This window comes from Furipterus horrens, unplaced genomic scaffold (assembly GCF_987537825.1).
Source record: "Furipterus horrens unplaced genomic scaffold, mFurHor1.1.pri manual_scaffold_17, whole genome shotgun sequence".
Taxonomy (NCBI): Eukaryota; Metazoa; Chordata; class Mammalia; order Chiroptera; family Furipteridae; genus Furipterus; species Furipterus horrens.
In genome coordinates, this window is record NW_028327187.1 from 68,852,224 (window position 1) to 68,873,056 (window position 20,833).

The following is a 20,833-nucleotide window of genomic DNA, read 5'->3' on the forward strand; positions in this document are numbered from 1 at the left end:
GGAGGGCTGAGCCCTGTCCCTACAAACCACAACAGCAATAAAGATTACAACAAATAAGTAAAAAACAAGCAATGCCCCCTATTATAGCAAGGGCTAACCTCCACCCAGAGGTCAGAGATGCACACCATTCCTACAATGGATCACTGGTCAGGAGTTCAGTGGCATGCACTTCAGAGGCCAGAGCCTACAAGGCTTGGCTAAAATTGTGGTGAGCATCAGGGACATACACACAACACTCAGTTCCTACCAGGGTGCACACCCCACCTTGGGAGTCAGTAAGCATGTCTATGGCCATATGATTCTGCAGAGCTATTTTCCATAACTAGTACACTTCCTCATTCAAGAGGTTCAAGGCACCGTGCATTGAAGTCAGTGCTTGAGCAGTATGCAATGCCAATGCAGTCACCTCAGCTTCCGTTACTATGCAGCTTGAGGGGAAAAATGACTAATGGGTAATACCACCAGGAGGTGTGCTTCACCTAGTGCCATGCTTTAATGCTTCCTAATTGGTCGGCTGAGTTACAAGAGTCTTCTGGACTCAAGCAGGCAGATAAGGCCAGCCCTACGTGCAGTGGCTGGTCCAATCTCTAGGCAAGTAAGGTCACCCATGTGAACCACATACACAAAGGGCTCCTGTGGGCACTGCAGCCCACGAATTACCCTTTGGCTACCAACAATGCTGAGTGCTGAGGTTTTGACACAAACCTATAAGAGTCCAGCCTACATGGGCTCTCCTCATAGGATTTTCAATACAAAGGGGAGCTGGCCCAGCCAACTCCACAGTGTCAGTCATAAGCCATCCAGACCAATCCCACACAGTATATGTGGTGGTCAGTCAGGACTGGTTATAACGCTGCTTAGCCCTAGCATAAATATCCACCCAAGTGACATTCCACAAGGACTGTGCATAGTTCCATTGGTCCTGCGACCAAGTCTAGTTCACTATGGAGGCAGGAGATATGCGCCAGGGAAGACCAGAAGATGTGCTGAGAGGAATCTCAGTGCAGATCTGAAAGGCTGACTGGTTGGCTACTACAGCATAAGTATGCACCCATTCCACTAGGGTGTTAGTTTCCACCCTAGGGGCAAAAAGACAAAACAGTTACTGGAACCAACATTGGCAAGTCCCTTTCTTCAGGCAATATACATGCAAATTTTCTTTCTTTCTTTCTTTCTTTCTTTCTTTCTTTCTTTCTTTCTTTCTTTCTTTCTTTTAATGTATTTTATTGAGTATATTGTTACAATAGTTCCAATTTTCTCTCCTTTACTCCCCTCCACCAATCATCTCCCTCCCCCAGCAATCCCCCTCCCCAAGTCCATACCCATGGTTCGTAAAAAATAACTATCCCTCCCTCTCAGATATTAAGACCCTTTGTAATCTTGTAAAGGACAATGGGCAAAGGTCTCAAGCTCCTCTAGCTGCTTCAAGCTGGACATGGTCGTCCTACCTACCCTTTACATGCAAATTTTCAATCTGTTGACAACAGAGTAGCAGGCAGAGAGGGCCTCCCAGGGTGTGCATACCATACCTTCTGTGCTTCAACCAGGGGCTTGACATCTACTTGCTGTAAGAGGGGGGAACTCATAATAGGCCATAGAGAAATTACAAAGGAATTACGGAAGAGTGTCTCATGGCCAGCTGGCCCTGGATAAGTTACTCATTTCACTGGAAGCCTTTGTCTGATTATCCACAGCACTATCTGCAAGTCTTTCTCTACTCCCTGTCCCCAAGGAGCAACATGTGCCAGCCAACACAAGTGGGGAGCCTTTATCTCCCAAGGCCAGGTCCAAGTAGCTATCTGGCCTTGCTCCAAGGCCTCTGGTGAAGGCAACAAGATGGTCCCTTGTCTTCCTATGCCTTGCTTCAGAAGGACATTCTTGGTCTGCACCTGGATAGGAGCAGCTCTCCAGTGGAGCAACACTTCCACTGGAGCTGGCCCTCCCCTCCTGCTCTTCTTGTTCAGAGTACAGAGAACAGTCCACAGGCATTTTGTCCAGTCTCTCAAAGTGGGAGTGGCAGCTGTGACCTGTAGACCTTGTTTCAGCAAGCCATTACACCATTCGATTATCCCTGCAGCCTGGGGATGCTGGCCACATGAAATTTCCTGCCAATTTGCATGTCATGGGCCCACTGTTGCACCTGGGTCCCAGTAAAATGCATTCTCTAGTCACTTTCAACAATAAGGGGCCACCCATAAGCAGCACACAGCAGTAAAGCACAGCAAGTACTGCTTTCTGGTCTGGGTGACATGCTTGGTATGCAGCCAGAAGTCCGGTGGTGGCGTCCATGTATGCGATTGCATACATATACCCTTCTGAACTGTGCAAGGGTCCAATCACATCAATCTGCCACTGAGTCAGTGGTACTCGTCCTCATACCAGAAGTTACTGCAAGCCTCTAGGGATGCTTCAGGAACAGACAACGCAAGTCTGCTAAGGTGACGGTCAATCCCCAAGATTCTACAGTTGACCACATAGTCTTTTGCTGAGCATGCAAAAGGCATCAATGCAATCACTGGGCAACTTCCCTCCATGATGGGCCACTAGGCACTGTTTCTAGCTACCACACTTTGGCTAGAGTGTCAGCTTTATTATTCCTGCAGGAAGTTAGGGTTGCATGTCAGTTAAATGGTACACAGTGACATGTTTCTGGTGACCTAGTTCCCATAGGTCCTGCCACAAGGCTTGTCTCCAAAAAGGCTTATGCATAACCATCCATTTGTTAGCATGCCATCTGGAGATCCACAGTGAGGCCTCGGTACACCGCCCAACTATCTGTACATACAGTCAAAGGTGGTGCCTCATTAGCAACCATGAGCCACACAGCTCTCAGTTCTGCCCATTGGCTACTCAGGCCAACTCTAGTATCAAACCAAATAGTGTCCGTTTCTGGCTGGATTGCCACAGCACTTCACACAGCAGGTTGACCTCTGCTAGACCTGCCCATGTACCAAGCATCTGCAGGAACAGGTACCTTTCCTTCATAGAAATGACTGTGTTCCATTTCTTCCATTGTGACAGGAACAGTAGCCATTTCAACTACATAGGTAACAGGGCTTAATACCTCCTGCAACTCAGCCCACAGAAGGCTAGTGGAGAGAGTGCTCCTCTGCTGTAGATAACCCCCCCACCTTAGCAAATGTGGGAGTCTAAGCTGTCCCACTTCATGGCTTATCCATCCAATCTGGAACCCATCCTGTGATAAGATAGGTGGTCTTCACTGTTATAGGGGAAGCTTCAGTTATAGCCTCAGTGGCTATCAGAGCAGCATACACTGCTGCCAGTTGCTTCTCATTTAAGGAGTACCAGACCTCAGCTCCTTTACACAACTGGGACCAAAACCCTAAGGGTTACCACAGCTGTTCAGAATGCTGCCAGAGTCTCCATCTAAAGCCCTCCTCTGTCACATGCACATCCAGTTCACAGGGCTCATTAGAATCTACAGTATGCAAAGCTTGAGTGCACTTAATAATGCATTTTGCCCTCTGGAACACTTGTTCTTTAGTTGGGGCCCAGTCCCACTTCACCTCTTTCCTTACTAATGCATAGAGGAGATGAATTGCCTGAGCTATGTGGTACAAACATTCTCCAGGACCCAAGCAAACCTAAAAATGTTTGTAGTTGCTTCACTGTGATGGGGGCAGGGTATATCTGAATTTTATCTATCACTGCATCAGGGATAACTTTTGTCTTACCCAATCAGACAACCCCCAAGAATCTGACAGATAATCCAGGCCCTTGTGACTTGGCCTCTTAGATTGCCCAGCCACATTTCTTCAGATGCAACAGCACTTGTGGTACAGCTTTCTCTAGTTCTGCAAGAGAGTCACTGGTTAACAGAATGTCATCAATATAATGGAAGAGGCGCACTTCAGCAGGCCGTCTGCTACAAGCCCATGACAAATGGTTGGGCTATGCAAATACCCTTGCGGAAGGACAATAAAAGTCCATTGCTGGCTTTCCCAGGGAAAGGCAAACTGATCTTGGCTCTCTGGAACAATATCAATGCCAAGTCAGCTACAAAATGATAGGTTCTCAACTTATTAGTTAACCAGTCCATCAGGTCTATCACTTAGGGGACTGCTGCGTGTATATGGGGAATAACCTTATTCAGCTCCTAATAATCCACAGTCATTCTCCATGTGCCATCCGTCTTTCGCACTGGCCATACAGGAGATTTACAGGGGTTGTGGTTTGCTCTGTTGATTCCCATGTTCTCCAGCTCCGCTATAGTGGCTGTAATTTCCTCATGTCCTCCAGGCAACTGGTACTGCTTGGTCACTGTCACCCACTTGGAGACTGGCAGCTCCACTAGGGGGTGCTCAGCATGCCACCTTACTATTGTTTTTACTACCTGCACATGTAGGTAGAACTCACCCATAGTGGTCTTGATCCACTTCCCCTGGAGTACGTCTATGCCAAGAATGTACTCAGGGGTGGGAGACACATAAATAGTATACTCAAGTGGGGACAGGTACCCAATGCCTAATGAAAGTTGCACAGCCTTCACTTTCACGCTGTGCCCCGCCCCCATTACCATCTATATGGGCCTCAGGCCCTGGGAACTTATCAGGGTTCCCATACAGAAAGGTGCATTTTGCTCCTGTATCTATTAGGGCTAGAACCCTCTGGACATTTGTGGGAGACCAGTGGATCGCGACCTCCAGATATGGCCTCTGGTCCCCATCCGTTCCCCCTGGATGAGTACCTCAACCTCCCCCTATTCAAACTTCCAAAGGATATTGCTCTCCTCTTGGGAGGTGGCTGGCGGTGCCAATTGGTCTTCCAGACATATGGCACAAACCTCCTGGGGGACAACCTTGTACTGTTTCCTTGTTGTTTTTCTGAAGTCGCTGGAAATGCTGGTCAGCCCACAATTGCTTTCACAGTTCCAAGAGATAAGCATTGGGCTTCCTGTCAGTTTTGCCACTGCCAACTCCAGCTCCTAGGCTTTCTGCCCACATCCGTGTGCGGGTCATCTGGATGGGCTAGCGATTCACCCGAGGGGAGGGAGACTGCAACACAGCTCATACTCCCTTTCAGGCTTGCTGGCTCTCTGCCTCTCCCAGGCTTGTTACTATTGTAGTGACATCATTAATGTGGTGCCTGACATATGGGGAAAGAATTGCTATAAGTGACTCAAAAGAAGCTGCTGGGGCATTCTGCAGCATTATCCCCACAGTGAACATCTCATAGTCCAGGCCATGACTGTTCATATTAAATATGGCTTGGTGCATGCCCAATTCCCGCAAGACCTGCACCAGGTCCACATAGGACTGCCAGCTACTTACAGTGTCTGGCATGTCTCCTGCATTGGTCCACATTGTCTGGACCGCGGCCATCACCCAGTCTAAAAGAGAATGGGATCGTTGCCCCGGCCCTTGGCAGGCGGCCATTTTGCAGCCGCTGGAGCAGGGATGGGTGTTTCATAGTAGACACCAGTTTCTCCATCTCGTTATTGGTACACATTATGCTATTTACCCCTTCATCCCACAAACAGAGGAGCCATGCAGCTAGCAGTTTCCCAGCCTTTTGGTGGAACTGCTTTCCGAAATTGACTAGTTCAGTGTATGGATGATACCTGATGTGCTCCACCATCTGGGTGGGGACTGCTGGGGAGAACTCTGCTCCTAGTGCCACAGGCTGCTGGGACTTTATTTCGTTTTCCACAATACAATGGGGCGGGCGCATAGGGAAACTAGCTCCTCCTCCTCTTCTTTCTCCTGTAATGTGATCATCAAAATTGGGGAGGGGGAGCGCCGGATCCTCACTCAAGTGTCATCTTCAAGCATGCAAATTCGAGCCACCAGAGCATCACTCCATTCCTGGAAGCTCTAGGACATATTGTCCTCTGGGGCCACTGCCATCTCTAGGACCACCATTACTGCTGCTGTCTTGGTACTGGCTCCAGCTCATAGGGTTGGAAGGAAAATCCAACCAACCGCCGCCCTTGGAGCTAGCTTTACTAGGCTCTCATCTACCTCCTGCAGGGCTTTCTCTACCATTTCAGGAGCACTACTGATCTCAGGCCAGTCCTTTGGAGGAGCCCAAGCCATGAGGAGACCTGCAACCGAGTGCCATGCACCAATTGTCATGGAACCAAGGCAGATTCTTCTCATCTGGCAATCAGAATAATATGTGGGGCAAGGTTGGAATCTCTGACATTCCTTTATTGCAGATATTATAGCATTCATACATGCCCTCCACTGCGGGTGTTCGCTGAACCACCAGCCAGCCGCCAACCGAGCTCCCACTCCTTGTCGCTCACTGCACGGCCCTCCTGTCACTCACTGCTGCACTTCCGTGGGGGTTCTGACTCTTATAGATTATGCATACACAAAGCCGGCTACTAGCCAAAATATGATATCAATGCTTATATAACTGTGGGTGCCCTGCACATGCAAATCTAATTATTATCTCTAAGCAGTCCATGCCTGGGCATCCAGGGTGAGAGAGCCTGACAGACTTTATTTTCCTCACAGGAAGATATGAAGTGGTGCAAAAATCATAAGACTTAACTTTGCCATCATTTATCTAAAATACCCAGAGTAAATTGTTTAACCTTTCTTAAGTTGATTCTACACTTATAATATGAACTATAACCAGTCCTCCCCTCAAAGCCACCGTGCCAAATTCTCCCCAAGTGTCTCCAGTCCTCTCTGCCTTCCCTCTGCTTGAGCCCAGGAGAAGGAAAACTCTGACTCCAAAAAACCTCCGCTGCCTTGCAGCATACCTCTTCAGGGGAAAGGCTAAGGGAGTAAACCCCGACAGAAAATCCGGAGCCGGAATCCCTAAGGCGGTTTGATGTTGTAGTCAACACCGGCAACTCCTGCGGCGCACCTGAAGCCAAGCTGTATTGACTCCGTCTTTCCCTTGGACCCTTCAGCTGCGAAGAGAGGGGGGGTCTGCTGCATGGGCAACAGCAGACCCTCCATATCACCCTGCCCAGGCTCTGTAGCTTCAGCTTCACTGGAGAGGACACTCCAGCGTCATCGCAAGATGTCGATTCAACACGGGAGGAGACAGATACCGTGTCACTCCCGAGTCGGACTGCACAACCATTCTCGGCGGTGCAGAAAGACTCTTAAGAAGCTACACCATCGTCTCTCGAGACGGACGGCTGCCGACGACGATAACCAGTCCTATGTTCAAAATGTTGAGAGAATTAAAGAATTATAAAAGTGAACTACCTAAAATAATGTATGAAATACAGTAAATTATCAGTGCATATCAGAATCAGGATAACTGGTAGCAGTGCGAGTGTTTGATTAGGGAGATGGGATGACTAGTTAGGATGCTATTATAATAGTTCAAATGAGAAATGCTGAAGCATGAACTGGAGCAATGGGAATAAAATGAAAGTAACACGAGCAAGCAACCCCGATCTTGTAACTGAACAGAGGGAGAAACAGAGAAGGAAAAAGGTATTTCTATTGCCTAAAATCCCTTGTATGGATAGATTTAAAATAGTGCAAAAACAAAATCAGGGTGGAGTAGGTGCCTGGGGCGGCATGGTGTATGTGCCTGCACTTGGGATAACAACTCAAATAGCTGCTCATGATACGATATTTTCGGAACTTATGCATACTCTTCTGCCAAGCCCAGTAGTTAGAACATAATGACATTATATCCTGGACAACTCCTGTTGGAGTGTCCTCTTTGACAATGTCTAACCAGAAAGCTATATCTTTTATTTTCCTTGGTATATTTTTCTTTATGTCTGTCTTGTTCCTTCTTGACATCATAATGTTAAGGACTTGACAGTCTATACTTGAGTGTGGGCCAATGTGGCCACTTGGCCAGCTTTCATCCTAGAATTAGGCTTTAAACAAAGCAAAAAGGGGTTGCCAAATATCACACATATTTTTTCATAGGTCATTCTTCCTAGAGTTTGTTGGCTCTATGTCATTAGTATTTCTTGAGTGCTCTATGCATTGTGCATCAGGGCCTACACTGTAGATAGATAGATAGATATGATGATAGATAGATAAACAGATAGATAGATGATTAATATATAAATGATCTTTCTTGTTATATTACCTAATTATGTATAATCTTTACAATATTCCTGAAAAATAGGTACTAGTGTAATACTGACTTAGCTGACTATGGGAATATACAAGTCCAGGTGTGTAGTAGGAAATAAAAGAAGCATACAAGTGATATATGAATGGTTAAGAGCAAGCTGCAACATGAGATAGCTCCGCAGGAAAAGCCTCACTACATTTGAGTAAAGAAAGTGAAGGAGGAAACCATGTGTTACAGCAAGGAAGAATACTCCAGTGAGAGGGAACACCAAGTGCCAAGGGCTAAAGCAGGGGTGGCCTGTAATATCTGAGGAACAGCAAGAGAACCATTGTGGCTCTAGTGGCCCATGAAAGAGGGGAAGAGTAATAGAAGGTTAGGTAGAGAAGTAAAGGTGAGACACGAATTGTTACTAGGTTTAAGGACTTTAGCTTTTTCTCTGAGCAAGATGAGAACCACTTGAAGATTTTGTAAACAGAAGTTACATGGCCTAACTTCCTTGTTAATTTCCCTGTTAACATATTTAGTTTGGCTGCTGTATTTAAAATACACTAAGATGAGGGAATGAGGGGGAGAAGCAAAGAGACCAAGCACCACAAAGGTGGTAGAAGCCAAAACCAATGTGTCAGTTATCAATCTCTTGCCTCTCAGTTCCAAAATCAGGATGGTTTCTGTCTTGATTGTACCCAAACTGCTCATACCTAGGTTAGTTAAACTTCATTAATTTGTTTGAAATACTAGGCCTTCTCCTTTCACCTTCTCCAGTCCTAAATACCTAATCTTCTGGGGCATCAGTGGAGGCAATTTGTATTTAGCCCAAGATTCAGCCATCATGGGTCTCATCATTCTTTAATCGCTTTCTATCTGGAGATATCACTAATAAAGATATAGCCTTCATTAAAGTGCTCTCCAGCTAAAACAAAATTAAGTCATGTTAACATCTCTTTAGATTAAGATATGATAGTGAAATAATGTGGTGATAATGAAAACTAGCTATGAAAAAATCAACTAAAATATTCAAAGTGCTAACCCCAGCTTACAGTAGATAGATTTCTCTATTTCTTCTTTTGCAAAACTTTTTTTAAGACCTAAGACTGTTACTGGATATAAAAATAAATACTCATTAGAATAAGTAAGAGTAATTAGGTGCTTTATAAACACATAATCAAGAAAGTACCAAAAATGATGGAGAAAACCTGTTGGTTTTGCTTCTGATGAAAATTCAAATTATGTTTTACCCAGAAATTCTTATGTAATCAACACTAATGAATGGCAAAATGCTGTGATCCTTTTATTTTCCAGCAGGTACTATAAGCTCAGAAAATCATGTTATTTAAGCTGGGGGAAAAAATCGTAACTATTACAATAGGGAGGCAAAGTCTGTGCTACTTTACTATAATAAGTTCTTTTTCCACTCCAGACATTCAAAATACCTATAATTTTAGTCACCAAGAACCTAACATAAAGTTCTGCTAACAGAAAGCTGAAGTATGTTATTATCTTTCCTATTTATAAGATTTACCTGATATCTGGGTTTTTGGCATCTTGGTTTTTCAAGCTCGTATCACAAATGCAAAATGACAACACTCCAGTTAATCAGAGCTGATAATTGATCTTTGCATGAAATATACAGCTAAATTAATTTACATCAAAATTGCTATTTTAAAGGGAAAAAGGAAACTACCACACAACAAAGGATAAACCAAATTTACAATGGAAATAATTTTAAAATAAATGGTTGGAATCAATGGACAGAAATGTTGGTAGCTTGCAGCTTAAAAAAAAAATCCCCAATAGATGTGGTTGGTTTCAGGTATCTTTCAGGTGCTTAATGAGAGGAGGCAACAATTCTATTACTCTTTGTACTCTCAGTACCCAGATAAGTGCCTGGAATGTAGAAGAGGCTCAACATATCTTAAATTAAATATGTTGTATCATAAGATAATTATGATATATGATAAATGTGTGAACTGGAATGAGGTAGCAGTTAAGCAGCAGGACGTAACATACTGTTTCTCAGACAGCAGTCATTCTTAAGACACCTAAAATCTACTTACCATATCCCTTATAATGCCCATATTATTGTTTACTTAATATTTCTCATGTAATTAACCCAGATTTTTATTTAAATAATTTGGGGTTCATTTTAGTTCATATTATAATATCCATAAAATTAGAGATGTTTTATGCTAATTATATTTTGAAAAGCATGAAAATAAATGCATACTTTTAAATTTTAAAATGCTCCTACATTACCACCCTAAAACATCTCATGCCTCACCAATTTTACACAAGTTACTTCAGTTTGGGAAATCTTGGTATGATGCAAAGGACACAGACTGAAATTACACAGCACTTGATTTGAACTCCACCTCTGCCACTTCCTTGCTCTGTAAACTGAAGAAAGTTAGTTAACCTCCTGAGTTCCACCACATAGCAAGGTACCCTACATGCAGGAAAGGCTTCTTTCCCTTTGAGTCTACATGGTAGATGTTGGGAATACAAATATGACATAAATCCTGTCCTTAGGTTCACATTCTAGATGGGCAATTCAACATAGTAAAGCATTTAAACATATTCCTCTGTGGTACATAAATATTATTTTGATTATTTTTTGCAGTTTGGGGCCTAAGAGATAGGAGTCTTTACAGTAAATTAAAGGTTGGTCACAGACACCCCCCTTATTCCTGCAAACGTCATTCAGAGCAGTGCAGAACATGTGGCCACAGCCTGAACCCCGTGACCTGAGTTGTTTGGAATTCTTCTCACCCCAGCCCCTGGGTCCTGAAGGCTGGCACCAACAGGGTGTTGTGCACCAAGCCCAATCTATTCTCAGTGGTAAGTTCACAGGGAAACATGAATTGATAATGACAGGAAATGGTATTGAAACAGTGGGAATCAGCAATTTTTCACAGAAATTTTTGGGAGATGTTTACAGCAGTCTTCCTGAAATTGGGACAAAATTGAAGAAACAAGATGAGTTTGGGACTTTGAAAAGTGTTAAAGCTTCTAGTTAACTCTATTCTCCTCTATTAGAAGTAACTCAAATTAATGAAGCTCTTGCTGAAAATCCAGGACTTAACAAATTTGTTATGAAGATGATTGGCTGATCGAGATGACAGAGTAACCCCTCAAAACTAGATGAACTAATGAGTGAAGCATATAAGAAATACGTAAAATCTATTGAGTAGAAACACTCCTTCCTAATTAAAGTAGTATGAAACAAACAAACAAAAAGTGTTGATTGTAATATTGTCCATCTCTCTGTAGATATGGTAGTAAGAGCTAAAACGTTTTCTTCTTAGTTTATAATTGTGGTTTATATTTTTATTCTTTCAGGATTCAGTATTTGGATTATTTCCCAAAACATTTGAGACAAGTCAAAAGCTTAAAAATGCAAATATGGACAATCAGGGGATTAAATGGAACAGGAACTATTTAAATTCAGCAGAAAGAGAAAAATACTACCTGGCAGCTGAGTCAAGTTAATGACTACAGTTTGGTACTGAATTGGATACAAAGATTCTTGGCAATGAAAGTCCAAAAAGGGTAACACAGTGGATCTTTTCTTTCATCATTGTCTGAAGAAAGCACACATATCAGAAACAAGCTTTGTTTCTGCAGAAAAGTCTGATTGACATCATGTGGGTCCCTCCATAAGAAGTACTGAGAAGCATAGTGGACAATATTTTCTACTGTAAATCTATAAGAGACACAGAAGCACTATTCACAATTAGGTCATTCTTGTCTAGACTATTTAAAGAGCTGGAGGATATATCATTCTATCATAGCTGAAGGGAGGTATCTCTGCAGAGCAGAAAAAAGTCTAAGAAACTAAGGCACAACAAGAGATTTTGGTAAGACACTACAGTGATAGGCCTAAGAGAATCTAGAAATTACTAAATTGCTAATTAGTTACACCATTTCATTCAAATTATAGCTGTCTTACCTGAACTTCAGATATTTTTCAGTTATCTCAAGTGAAAACCTTGGATTTGAGATACCATATGTGCTAAATTGCATTGTTATAATATTTGCTGTCCCCAATCTTGCTCCAAACCTCACTATTCGGTCATCCCTGCAGGAGAATTGTACCTCTGATCTGGTTGACATCAGACTCAGGCATGTAACTTGATTTGACCAATGAAATAGGAGCTAAAATGCCATCTGCCACTTCTGGGAGGAAGCTTTTGGAGCCATCATGTAGCATGTGACTCTTCTCTTCCACTTTTCCTTCTGTCCTGAGATAGGCATATCTCAGAACAGCTCTTTCAACTTTATTCTCAGAATGATGAAGATGTAGAATAGAACTGCATTTAACCTGTAAAGTTTGTGAGATGTGAGTGAAAAATAAACTTTTATTGTTGGAAGATACTGAAATTTGGAAGCTATTTGTTACCATAAAATAGCAAAAGCTCACTGATATGAAAAAATATTGGAAGGAAACTTTCTTTACTTTCATGAATTAACTCCCAGGTGAGCTTGTTTGTGTTCTACCAAAATGTTCTCTACTATATTATGTAGAAAATAAAAATGCCATCTTATAAATTTTAATTCAGTGATAGACAACTGACTCCCTCAGTTCATAGAGCAAGTAATTTTAACAACAATCCCTGATGAGCATGTTAATCATGAATGTCGAACTAGTTGAAAAATGCATAGATTGATAGGTGGGGAAGAAAAAAAGACTATTAACATTTGGTGAGCACCTTCTATAAGCTACATGCCTTACATATATTATTTAATTTAATACTCATGGAAACTCTAGTCTTATTGCCATTTTACACATGTAATTCAGAGGGGTTGGATAAATTGGCCATAATAAGATAGATAAAATTTGGGCCTAGATCTGATTTACTGCAAAATTCTTACTCTTTCCATTATCTTATTTCTATTATAGGCTTTCTACTACACAACACAGTATGAAGTGGTGACATAGACACAAGCATCATCCAAAGAATACTAATGAAGTCTTTGTAAGCCTAGTTTTGCACTAAGTTTAAAGAGAAGAGTGTCAGATAGCAAAGAATTATCTGACATGTTTATAGGTCTATAATTTAGGATTAATATTAATGCCAGTATTAACTACAGTTTATTATTTTAATTGTAAAGTAATAGACACCCAGAAATGTTTATTTTTATGAATTATTATATATTAATAATTATCTAATAATATATGAATATATATTATAGTATTAATATAATATATAGATTGTTGATGTAATAATTTACTATATTTGTAATATAATTATATATTATATAATAATTTATTATGTAGTAATTTTAATAATATATGTTATGCTTTTTCACATATTTGTTTAGTTGTAAACTAGAGCTAGAAATTGGGATTGGAGGGCACAGTAGACCTAAATATCTGAGGAATCTAACCTCAAGAGAGGTTGGACTATTGGTGTAAGGTGGCATTGCAGAGGGAATAAGCAGCATTGAGTCTTAGCTATGTAATTATTGAAAAGGCACAAGGATGCAGGAGTGTTTCTCATGGACCAAGTATGAGATAACCAGATGGTAGAGAGAGCCATTCACATGAAGCCTCTTTAAAAATCCTGTTCAAGCAGGCTGATTAACAAGGTAAAGTAACCCTAATAGAAGATAAGAATGCTGAATTCTCAGGGTAAAAGATAAGTACATAGTGTGGATTGGTTATTGTCATTGGGAGATTTCCAAAGAATACACATATGTTCCCAAGAAAAGGAGTCATATTTTACAGTCCATCAAGCCCAAGGGGAGGAAGCTTTAAAGATCTGTCAAGACAAGAGACACCAACACCAGATATCTTAAGTTCTGGCCAAGACATACTTTTTCTGACTTTAACCTCCCTTCTTACTTATCTTCTATCCTAGAGAGGTCAGAAATTAACCACATGCTTACATGTAGGGTGGGGAATGGAGAAAGGAAATGATGCATAAGGGACAGACATTCACATGGAAGATAGAATATTTAACTCTGAAGTTCAAAATTTTTATTATTACCCTGGACTGCACATATTCATTATTAAAATGAAACTATAACAAATGAAAACAACCAGATGACTTTCTACCAACTAAGACTGAGTAGATAAACCATGAAGATTATCAACAGATATGGGCCTAAAATGTCTTTATAGGCTCAAAAAATATTCCACAAGGTGGATTTAAAGGAATAGTGGAGAAAAAGAAAAAGAACCTTCTAATCACACTTTACAAGTCTCTCAGTTCAATGTACTTCATGCAATTACTTTCATCTTCCTCCATGATTAGAATGGTAGGCACCTATTTTTTGTTAGTAGTGCACACTTAAACATTTATTCTTTCTTTTTTTTAATTTTTAGAGTATATTTTATGGATTATATTGTTACAATAGTTCCAATTTTTTCGTCTTTGCTCCCCTCTGCCTAGAACCACCCCTCGCCCAGCAATCCCACTCCCTGCCGCCAGTCCATGCCCCAAAATTGTACATACAAGTTCTCTGGCTTCACCCTTTCCTGTATTATTCTTTTTTAATGTTAATTAATTAATAATTATTTATTTATTTATTTTAACAATAAAAAATAACAATCCCTTTCTCTCAGACTTAAGACCCTTTATAATATAAAGGACAATGGGTGAAGGTCTCGAGCTTGTCTAGCTGCTTCAAGCTAGACATGGTGGTCGTCCTACCTACCCTTGGGTCCAGAAATCCTTAATAAAAGTGAGTGTGTGGAGGGGAGGGTGGCCTTCTCACATGGGGAAGGATCGTGCAGACTCCAGGTCAGTTGGCTGTACCCAGACAACGGCATGCTTGACTTAACAGACTGGCATTCTTGTATTCTGGAGGCAACAGATTTGACAAAAGGGTTAAGAGACATCATTCAATCCAACCACTAGATGAAAAAAGGCAGGAATTAATTTTTCAATGTCCCACATTAGGGAAAAAGGGCTTCTTTGGAGGAAGGTGAGCCAGGCACATCTCACCTGTCCAAAACCCTTTTGCCCATTATACTTAGTTTGGGCTGAGGGAAATATTTTAGGTTTCCCCCCTCTCAGACCTCTGGGCCCTTTCTGTCCAAGCCATTAGGATAGAAAAGAGAAACCAGTTTAAAAGTGAAGCCCACACCACCCCTGGCTAGAGGTTTGTCGATTTTTTTTATTTTTTCAAAGAACCAGCTCCTAGTTTCATTGATCTTTTGGTTTGTTTGTTTAGTCTCTATGTCATTTAATTCTGCTTTGATCTTGATGATTCCTTTCCTTCTTTTTGCCCTAGGCTTTCTTTGTTGTTGTTGTTCTAGTTCTTGTAGCTTTACGGAATATGGTTATTTTCTTTTTTTTATTTTTTTATTTTTTTTTAATTTTGGTTTTTCAATTACAGTTGTCCCCTTTTCCCCTAATTTCTCTCCCCCACCCAACCCACCGCCTCTCCCGCAATCATATCCCTCCCCGTTGTCCATGTCCATGAGTCTTTTATACAGGCTCTTTAATTAAACCCTTCCCTTACTTATCCCCCTTCTCTCCCTCTCCCCTCCCTCCTATTGACTGCTATTCTGCTCTTTGTTCTATTTAGTTCCTTTCTTTGTGTTGTTCTTTAGTTTCCTGTATTAGGTGATATAATATGGTATTTTTCTTTCTTTGCCTGGCTTATTTCACTAAACATATTTCTCTCTAGTTCCATCCATGTTGTTGCAAATGGCAGGAGTTCCTTCTTTCTTTCTGCTACATAGTATTCCATTGTGTAAATGTACCACAGTTTTTTGATCCACTCATCTACAGATGGGCACTTAGGTTGTTTCCAGCACTTGGCTATTGTAAACAGTGCTGCAATGAACATAGGAGAGCATAAGTTCTTTTGAATTGGTGTTTCAAGATTCTTCGGGTATAATCCTAGTAGTGGAGTCGCTGGTTCAAAAGGCAGTTCCATTTTTAATCTTTTGAGGTAATTCCATACTGTTCTCCATAGTGGCTGCACCAGTCTGCATTCCCACCAACAGTGCAGTAGGGTTCCCACTTCTCCACATCCTCGCCAGCACTTGTTGCTTGTTGATTTGTTGATGATGGCGATTCTGACTGGTGTAAAATGGTATCTCATTGTGGTTTTTATTTGCATCTCCCTGATGGCTAATGATGTTGAGCATTTTTTCATGTGTCTGTGGACCTTCTGTATGTCCTCTTCAGAGAAGTGTTTGTTCAGGTCCCTTGCCCATTTTTTAATTGGGTTGTTTGTTTTCTTGATGTTGAGTCGTATCAGCTCTTTATATATTTTGGAAATCAGTCCCCTGTCTGTGATGTCATTGGCAAATATGTTTTCCCATATGGTTGGTTTCCTTTTCATCTTGCTGATGTTTTCTTTTGCTGAGCAGAAACTCTTCAGTTTGATGTAATCCCATTTATTTATTTTTTCCTTTATTTCTCTTGCTTTAGGAGATGTATCCGTGAAGAGATTGTTATGTGGGATATCTGATATTTTCTTGCCTATGTTTTCCTCTAGGACTTTTATGGTGTCATGGCTTACATTTAAGTCTTTGATCCATCTTGAGTTTATTCTTGTGTATGGTGTAAGTTGGTGGTCTAGTTTCATTTTTTTGCAGGTCCCTATCCAGTTCTCCCAGCACCATTTGTTAAAAAGGCTCTTCTCACTCCATTTTATGTTCCTTCCTCCTTTATCAAAGATTAGTTGACCATAGAGGCCTGGGTTTATTTCTGGACTCTCTAATCTGTTCCATTGATCTATATGTCTGTTCTTATGCCAGTACAAGACTGTTTTGATTACAGTGGCTTTGTAGTATTGTTTGATATCTGGTGTTGTGATTCCTCCTGCTGTGTTCTTCTGTCTCAAGATTGCTTTTGCTATTCGGGGTCTTTTTTGGTTCCATATGAATTTATGGAGTATTTGTTCTAGGTCTGTGAAATATGTCATTGGTATTTTAATAGGGATTGCATTGAATATGTAAATTGCTTTGGGTAGTATGGCCATTTTGATGATGTTGATTCTTCCCATCCAAGAACATGGTATTTGCTTCCATTTATTTGTTTCTTCCTTAATTTCTTTCTTCAATGTTATGTAATTTTCAGAGTACAGGTCTTTAATCTCTTTGGTTAAGTTTACTCCTAGGTACTTTATTTTTCTTGTTGCTATAGTAAATGGTATTTTCTTTTTTGTCTCTGTCTCTGCTCTTTTATTGTTGGTGTACAGAAATGCCTTAGATTTCTGTATATTTATTTTGTACCCTGCGATTTTGCGAAATTCACTTATTATATCGAGTAGTCTTTTAGTGGAGTTTATCGGATTTTCTAGGTATACTATCATGTCATCTGAATATAATGAAAGTTTTACTCCCTCTTTCCCAATTTGGATGCCTCTTATTTTTTTTTCTTGTCTGATTGCTGTGGCTAGGACTTCCAACACTATATTGATAAGGAGTGGAGAAAGTGGACAACCTTGTCTAGTTCCTGAGGTCAGGGGGAGTGCTTTCAGTTTTTGTCCATTGAGTATGGTGTTGGCCTCAGGCTTCTCATATATAGCCTTAATTATGTTAAGATATGCTCCCTTTATTCCCATTTTGTTGAGTGTTTCATCATAAACGGGTGTTGTACTTTATCAAATGCTTTTTCTGCATCTATTGATATGATCATGTGATTTTTGTCTTTCATTCTGTTTAGGTGATGTATTATATTTATTGATTTGCGAATATTAAACCATCCTTGCATCCCTGGAATGAAGCCCACTTGATCATGATGTATGATCTTTTTGATGTATTGCTGGATCCTGTTTGCCAATATTTTATTGAGGATTTTAGCATCGATGTTCATCAGTGATATTGGCCTGTAGTTTTCTTTCTTTGCTGTGTCTTGACCTGGTTTGGGGATTAGGATAATACTGGCTTCATAGAAAGAGTTTGGGATTTTCCCCTCTTCTTGGATTTTTTGGAACAGTTTGAGGAGGATAGGAGTTAGTTCTTCCCTGAATGTTTTGTAGAATTCACCTGTGAAGCCATCCGGTCCAGGGCTTTTGTGTGCCGGGAGATTTTGGATTACTGTTTCAATTTCCTTTTTTGTTATTGGTTTGTTGAGACTTTCCACTTCTTCTTGATTCAGTTTTGGAAGGTTGTATGTTTCTAGAAATTTGTCCATTTCTTCTAGATTGTCAAATTTCTTGTCATATAGTTGTCTGAAGTAATTTCTAACTATCATTTTTATTTCTGAGGTATCAGTAGTGATTTCTGCTCTTTCATTTCTGATTTTGTTTATTTGTGTCTTCTCTCTTTTTTTCTTGATTAGACTGGCTAGGGGCTTGTCGATTTTGTTGATTTTTTTCGAAGAACCAGCTCCTAGTTTTGTTGATCTTTTGGATTGTTTGTTTAGTCTCTATGTCATTTAGTTCTGCTCTGATCTTGATGATTTCATTCCTTCTTCTTGCCCTAGGCTTTGTTGTTGTTGTTGTTCTAGTTCTTGTAGCATTGTGGTTAGGTTTTTTATTTGAGATTCTTCTAACCTTTTCAGATATGCCTGTATTGCTATAAACTTCCCTTTCAGGACTGCTTTTGCTATGTCCCACAGGTTTTGGGTTGTTGTGTGCTCATTATCATTAGTTTCTAGAAATTTCTTGATTTCTTCTTTGATGTCATTGTTAACCCATTCATTATTTAATAGCATGTTATTCAATCTCCATGAGTTTGGGTGTCTTTGATTTTTTTCTCTGAGGTTGATTTCTAGTTTCAAGGCATTGTGATCTGAAAAGATGCTTGGTATGATTTCAATTTTCTTGAATTTGTTGAGGCTTGTTTTGTGACCTATCATGTGGTCTATCTTTGAAAATGTCCCATGTGCACTTGAAAAGAATGTATATTTTGCTTTTTTGGGGTGAAAAGTTCTATATATATCAGTTAGATCCATGTGGTTTAGTTTGTTGTTCAATGCCTGTATATCCTTGGTGTTTCTTTGCTTTGATGATCTGTCTATTGTTGATAATGGGGTGTTGAAGTCCCCTACTATGAGTGTGTTGTTGTTGATATCCTTTTTGTGGTCTTCTAGTATTTGCTTTATGTATTTGGGTGCTCCTATGTTGGGTGCATATATGTTTATCAAAGTCATATCTTCTTGATGGATTGTTCCTTTAAGTATTATGAAATGTCCTTCTTTGTCTCTCTTTATTGTCTTTGCTTTGAAATCCATTTTGTCTGATATGAGAACTGCTACCCAGGCTTTTTTTTTCCGGTCCGTTTGCTTGGAATATTTTTTTATATCCCTTTACTTTCAGTCCCTGTAAATCTTTTGTTTTGAGGTGTGTTTCTTGTAGACAGCAAATATGTGGGTCCTGTTTTCTTATCCATTCCGTTACCCTATGTCTTTTAATTGGAGCATTTAATCCATTTATATTTAAGGTTATTATTGACGTGTATTTATTCATTTCCCTTTGTACCTCTGTTCCTCTCCTCTCTTGTTTTTTTCTTCTTTTTTCTTAGAACACTCCCTTTAGCATCTCTTGCAATGCTGGTTTGGTGGAGATGTATTCTTTCAGTCTTCCTTTGTCTGAGAAACTCCTTATTTCACCTTCCATTTTCAATGAGAGCCTTGCTGGGTAGAGTATTCTAGGTTGTAGGCCTTTGTTTTTCATTGCTTGAAATATTTTTGACCATTCCCTTCTGGCTTGGAATGTTTCTGTTGAGAAATCAGTTGATAGCCTTATCGGAGCTCCCTTGTATGTTATTTGCTGCTTTTCTCTTGCTGCTTTTAGGATTCTCTCTTTGTCTTGGAATGTTGCCATTTTCACTATGATGTGCCTTGGAGTGGGTTTTTGGGGGTTCCTCTTGATTGGAACTCTCAGTGCTTCTTGGACTTGCATAGCTTTTTCTCTCATCAGATTCGGAAAATTTTCTGTCACTATTTCTCCTTTCAGATTTTCAATTCCATGTTCCTTTTCTTCTCCCTCTCATATTCCGATGATCCTTAAATTATTTTTCTAATGCTATCATGTAATTCCCTTACATCTTGTTCATATTTTTTCAATCGTTTTTCATTTTGCTTCATTGTCTGGGAGTTTTTCTCTACATTATCTTCTAACTCACTAATCTGATCCTCTGCTTCGTTTAGTCTGCTTTTGACGGATTCTACTGTGTTTTTCAGTTCAGAGATTGTATTCTTACGTTCTTCCTGGTTCTTGTTAACAATTTCTATGTCTTTTTTTATGCCGGTGTAGTTCTCTTCAAGTTCCCTGTAATTTTCTTGGAGCTGCTGGTAACTTCCTTGAAGGTTGTCATAGTTGATTTTAAGGATGTCGAGTATATTGAGCTTCTTTACCACCATTGTTTTGAATTCCATGTCTGACATTTGGGCTATGTCTATTTCATCTATCTCTCTTTCTGAGGATTCTTCTTTTCTTTTCATTGAGGGATTATTTTTGCGTCTTACCATGTTGGATTCTTTTTGTTTGTTTTTATTTATTTATTTGTTTTTGTTTTTTTTGTGGGAGGTAGTCTGCTTTGACTTCCCTCCTTTGTGGTGTAATATTCTTTATCGAAGGTCTGGGAGTTTCAGTGGTGCAGTGTCTTTGACATCCTGAGCCTGATGTTCTTGAGTTACCCTTTATGTCGTTTGTTTATGCTGTTCGGTTATATTTCAGATGTTCTTTGATAGGATCTTCCTTCTGGCTAGGTGGTTGAGAGTCACTCTATCGGCTTTGTCTTGAGTTCTTTTGTGGATATGTTGCCCGGCAGCACGCTGTCTCCTGTCCTTCAGCGCCAATGCCACTTGGTTGAGTCCCGTCTCTGCCAGCGGGCAGAGATCTGCTCTCCGCCTGACTCCTCTCCAGGGCAGCCTGTGGTCGCCAAAAATCCTTTGTG